The following is a 6,083-nucleotide window of genomic DNA, read 5'->3' as shown; positions in this document are numbered from 1 at the left end:
AGGTGATCACTTACAAGTGTCAAAAGAAAATTCACAATGCTGAATTTCACATCTCTTTTTGTACATTCCAGGAGATTCACGCATAGACCTCTCTTCCTTTATAACTCAGGACCCTGAATATTACTTAGTGGACCATTAACCTGTTCCAATATAGCATTAGATGTTTCTATCCAAGGAGAGTAAAATAAAGATGCTTAATTTAGTTCCCTTTTCCCTGAGAAATAAATAGCTGTCACACATCCAGAACAGCAGGGTTCACGAACAGCTTTGGAACATGGAGATCAATGAAATCTGATCCTCTCTTGAGAATAGAAGCTCTGCGTGGAGTTTAACCAAAGATTTCCTACCATAGGCAGCCCTTGGTCATCAGGAAGCCTTTTAAGACCCTCCCAGGTTTCCTGTTCAGTCTCTTTTGATCTCCAGTGAACATTAAAATTGTTGTAAAGCGAGTTTATAAATGTAAACTACTGCATGAATGCAAAATAATTATGTTCAGTCTAGGCAACTAATTTTTGATTGCTAGAAGATGCCATAGATTGGTTTAAAATAAACAGAAAGCGGGGCAAACATTGTGGCACAGAAGGCTAAGCTGCCACTTGAGACACATGCATCATGTATCAGAGTACCAGTAATGTGCCTGGGAAGGCAGCAGAAGGTGGCTCATATACTTGGCTCCCTGCAACCATGTGGGAGACCCAAATGGAGTTTCAGGCTCCTGACTTCAGCCTGGCCCAGCCCTGGCTGTGGAAGGCATTTGGGGAGCAAACCAGTAGATGAAGGATATCTCCCTCTCTGTCTATCTGCTCTCTGTCACTCTGCCTTTCAAAATAAACAAATAAATATACTAAAAAATAGATGATAGACATAACAAGAACATTCAATCTCTGAATCAGACTTATTTGTAAGGCTGATGGTTATGATGATATCTAAATATTTCTTCCCTGATCCTTCAATTTTTCACTCTAGTAAGTAATATTTGCACATAAAAGGACTTACATGTTTGATACAGTGTGTAATATAGATATCTTGTCAATTGTAATTATTCATGAACCTCACTTCAAGGGTTTCTTTTGTCTCTATTTTAAGCCAACATCATCAGGAAATATAATTGATTGCCTATATTAATTGATTGCTTAAGACTGAGAATACATAATGGTATGAGACATAGATCATGCCCTGCAAGTGCTTAGAGTTTATGTAGGTAAGGAGATAGCCAGCAAGGAGAAGCTGAGATCACCAACCTCTCCCTGCAGCCGTGCTTTCACCACCTACCCACCCTCTACTTTTTGTGCAGTGGAAAACTGCTGCTTCTACTGTTTCACTGCTCAGAACTGGCACTGGCCAAAAAGAACCAACAGACCTGCTGATTGCGTTCCCAACCCCACCATGCCCTTTTGCTTATTACAAGGTCATTATAATAAAATCACCATTCCTACTCGCATCATGACCTGATACCATGACATTTCCCAGATTTCCAAAAAAGGGTAAGGAAATGGGTAATACCCATGCTCCACCCAAAATCACACCCCTTATGAATAGTCATTTCAGATACCACTGCCTACGCCTCCAGTTCATATAAAGGGAAGGCCCCAAACCTTGTTGAGTGCAGCTGTCTCTACAGCATGCTCACACTCCTTCTTCAGTGTGTACTTTCACCTTGCATACAAATAACCCTTGCTTCTCTGCTGACCTTCACCTTTGTCTCATCCTCAAATTCCTTCTTGCATCTGAGGCAAGAACCTGGACAGAGCCACCACGACAGAGTCTGGGAGTGGATATTATAAAAAGAGCATTACCAATACAAGCATGTATTCATTAGGTATCATAACAGCGGTGCTCAGCATTGGTATAACCGTCAAGTGACAAAGGGGTGACTAATGACACAGAAGCTGTAGAAAAGTCTTTCAAGTGAGGGGAAAGATGTTCTGTGAAGGCACACAGCTGCAGTAAAGTGTGTTAGGGAAACAATGGAGAGTATAATCTGACTTAAGCATTTATTTTACAAACACCATTGAAGTGCTATGGTGTAGCTATTAAGGACACAAACTCTGAGGCTAAACAGATCGGTGTTGAAGTTCTACTTCTACTATTTTCCTAGTTGAGTGATAGTGGGCAAATTAATATAGTAGATATTCCATAAAATTGTGGGATTCTGTAAGATGGTGCCTGTAACATGAGATGACACCTATAAAGCATTTCATGTTTTATATGCCTAGCACAGAATAAAGAACCGACTTATTTCTACCAGTTACATTTACTGAGCACCGCAGTGTGCCAGACACACTTCAAGATGTCATACAACCAAAGAAGAGAAAGCCTCTGCCCCCAAGGATGTCACAGAAGGATTGCAGAGAAGAATGGGAATAGAACTTGGAAAGGTAAATGGAAGGCAATTGGGCAGAGCCTTGATTGCTGGAAGGAATGATCAGAACCTTATACTGAAGGGCAGTGGAATCACTGACGGCTTTTGTGCTGGGGAACAACTTAACATCGTTTTTTATGATTTGTGGCTTACCTCAAAATATAAGATTGACTTTCTTGACCTTTGTCTTCTTTGTCCACATTTTCGGATAACTCACTGATTCTTACTTAGGTCACATTACAACACTACCTATCTCAAACCAATACAACTAGAGTGAGTTCAGGAGCAAGGATAGCTGAGAATGGGTAGCAAGTCTGAGACTGAGGCATTGCCAGGTAGGGGAGGCTGTATCAGCAATGGCAGCTGGATGGCCAAGGCCTTGTGTTCAAGGAAATCATCAAGTTCCAAAATGTTTCATGGAACAAAGGACAGGATATGTCAGCAGATGATTCCAGGTAACAAGTGCAAGTAGAGAGTCTTTTGCTGGTCCCAGAAGATCTGGCCATCTGTGAAAGAGGGCACAGAGATCAGGATCCATGTCTTGGAGTCTACATGAACACCCAGGACTAATCTCTAACACAGTTCATGCTGTGGTAAGGGAACTTTTTGGTTTTCCCAACACGCTTAAGTTATTCAGTGTGATTGTACCTTCATCATTCTTGTACCCTAGACTAAAACTGTAATCACCCTGCCTTAGTTGTGCTTTGAATGATTGACTTGGGCTCTCGGCCCAGGTGTAGAGGTGGCTCTCATTAGTAGATTTCTCTGGAAATAGCTGCAGAAGGCAAAGGCAATAGTAAAAAAGAGGGGCTGACACAGAAGACATTTAGAATGTGTTGTCCTGGCATTTTGTTTATAGTAAATGTTCCTTGAAATAAAATGCTCCACTGATTGAGATCTGGGAGTCTTTTTGTTATAAAGAGATTTTATGGTAATGGGAGCTTAGAGGAATGAGATTTACAATATCTGAGCTCTTTATGGAAATTTTCCTAATTTATCATTTATTTATTTGGAAAGTATTCATTGCACTCTATGTGTTAGGCACTGTACTAGGCACTCGGAAAAAAAAAAAAAAACAGTGGACAAAACCTTTTCTTTCCCCACAAATTTTTGAGAACAGTGAGGGAGAGACCCCCAAAACAGATACACTAACACCTATAAAAATTTCAAGTCATAATAAGTGACATAAGTGACACACCATGGGCTAAAATAATAATGATGATGATGATAGCCAAGTCTGTTCTAAGTCCTTTATGCACTATAACTAGTGTGCATGACCACGCTCTGAAGTACATATGATTGGTATGTCCATTTTCTACATGAGGAAACTGAGAGAGAGAGAAACTGAGTTATTTGCCTTGGGTAACATCATGGCAGGCAGAGCCAGGGAATGGATTTCTGGCTCCAGAGCATGATATCTTAACCACTACACCAAAACAGAAGGTTGGCGAAAGCAACTTCAGAGCAGATGGTCAGGAGGGCCCCCTCTGAGGAAGCAACAGTTAATATGAGATCTAAAGACCATCTTATCAGTATTCACTAATAAGAATTTACTAAATACCATGAGATGGCCTGTCCCAAAACCCTGAGTTTCCTCAAGATATCTGCTAGCAATAGACCAGGAAGGTGTTTGATAAAAACAATAAGGGGCTTTGCCAAAAGGTTACAACTAGAAGGCAGAGGTTAGTATAGTGCTAGTGGTAAAGCTGAAGATGATTAATTCTGAGAATCGTAACAATACATATATAAATGCATGTATTGAGATGATCTGTGAACTCGTGGGGACTGAAGGTTCTGAAACAGAACTCTCCTGTGTACTCCCACAATTTCCACCTCTGTCAGAACTTATGACTGACTGCACCAGAGGTATCGTGCGTTCCAAGTCTGTTACTTACCTCTTTTTATGGCTTGCCTTGGCATAATGAAAATTCAGTATGTCTAAGAGCAGCCAGAAGACCAACACTAACAACCAACCTCTTCCATGTGAATACAAAGCAAGCCTGACTTTAAGAGTAGATCCAGTAAATGCTCTCTTCGTGCTATTCACACACTTGTGTCAGGCCTGATATGTGGGTCAACTCCAAATTTCAGAGGACCATTCCTTTCCTTTTTTTTTCTTCAAAAAGGGTATTCAGTCTTATAGGGTTAGAAAGAGGATCCCTTTATTTTGTTTTTATTAATTTGCAAGCAGAATGACCAAGAAAGAGAGAGAGAGAGAGCACGCACAAGAGCTGGATCAGCCTGAAGTCAGGAGCTGAGAATTCAATCTAGATCTCTCACGTGGATGACAAGGACTCAAGTACTTGAGCCATCATTTGCTGCCTCCCAGGGTGTATATTAACAGGAAGCTGGAATTGGAAGCAGAGCCAGATCCCAAACTCAGGCACTCTGAAATTGGATGTGGGCATCCAAAGCAGCATTTCAACCACTGCACCAAATGCTTGCCAGGACCATTCTTTTCTGTAAGACTGTTACAGTTTGAGTGTTTGTGTCCCTCCAAAAGGACTGTAGGGAACTATGTAGGTCTTTAATTTACCTACATTTTTATTGCCTTTCCATCCCTTCCATCACATGAAGACACAGTATCCATCCATTCTGGAGGATGCAACAACAAGTACCAACTTGGAAACAGAGAGCAGCCCTCACCAACCATCAAACCTGCCAATGCCTTGAGCTTGGACTTCCAGTCTCTAAGCCATCTATGAGAAATATGTTTTTGTTGTTTTATAAATTATCCGGTCTCAGGGATTTTGTTGTAGCAGCATAAACGAACTAAGACCTACCCATCCCGTACTTTATAAATAAGCTTTCACTTATTTATAAAAAGGTAATCCCCACTCTGACTCTCTCCCTGAGCCTGAGGAAATGTAACAGACCCAGCACCTCACCTAAGTTCATTTTCATCTTCTGTCGGGACTCACAACCAAATCTGCCATGAGGATGGACTATCCGGACTCCAAATCAGGATCCAGCAGTACAGATGGAAGCAAAAAGGTAAGCAGCAAAACCCTCAGCACATGTTGATGATAAGAAGAAGCTAAGGCAGCCAACCAGCTTTCCCATACTTCCCAAATCTTTTAATGCACTGACTGTGGGTTCCTAGAGTAATTAACAAGGAAACTCTCAGTTTCTCTTGATACCTGTATGTCTTTAGACAAGAGATTAATAGAAGAAGTTGGAGTGCAGTTGGGCCACAAGATTAATCATGCCCTACCACTGGTCAGACCTAGGTTACTAATGCACTGTTTTATTAATCGTAATGGAGAGTTGTGGCAGCTAAAGACTTACAAGAAGCCTGTTTAAAGATTAATTACTGACAATCTTGCAAATTTCATTCAGAAGCCCCAAAACCAAACCCCAATCCATAATCAAGTACCTCCCAAAGAATCAGGAAGCTTGCAGAGAGAAGAATTTGTCTCAGACAGCAGAGTAGATGCATCATCCTGTCTGTGGGCTGCTCCGAGTGAGGGAACGACAATCCCTGATGAAGTACCCCGAAACCCCAGGTGGTGGCGGCGCAGCTTCAGCTCCAGAAGCTGAGGTAACCATTTCCTGCTAAGCCTTGCAGCAGCACAGCAGTTACAAATGGCTGGGCTCCAGGGAGACATGGAAAGTCACAGCCCGTGATCAAGTCCAGCAGGGCTGCTGTAACTGCGAGGAGCCTTCGGGCTGCTCCCTGCTGGCATCCACAGACAACTCTACAAGGCCCCTGGAGTCACTG

This window comes from Oryctolagus cuniculus, chromosome X, assembly GCF_964237555.1.
Source record: "Oryctolagus cuniculus chromosome X, mOryCun1.1, whole genome shotgun sequence".
Lineage (NCBI taxonomy): Eukaryota > Metazoa > Chordata > Mammalia > Lagomorpha > Leporidae > Oryctolagus > Oryctolagus cuniculus.
The sequence above is the reverse complement of the archived record's forward strand: the minus strand, read 5'-3'. Positions refer to the sequence as shown.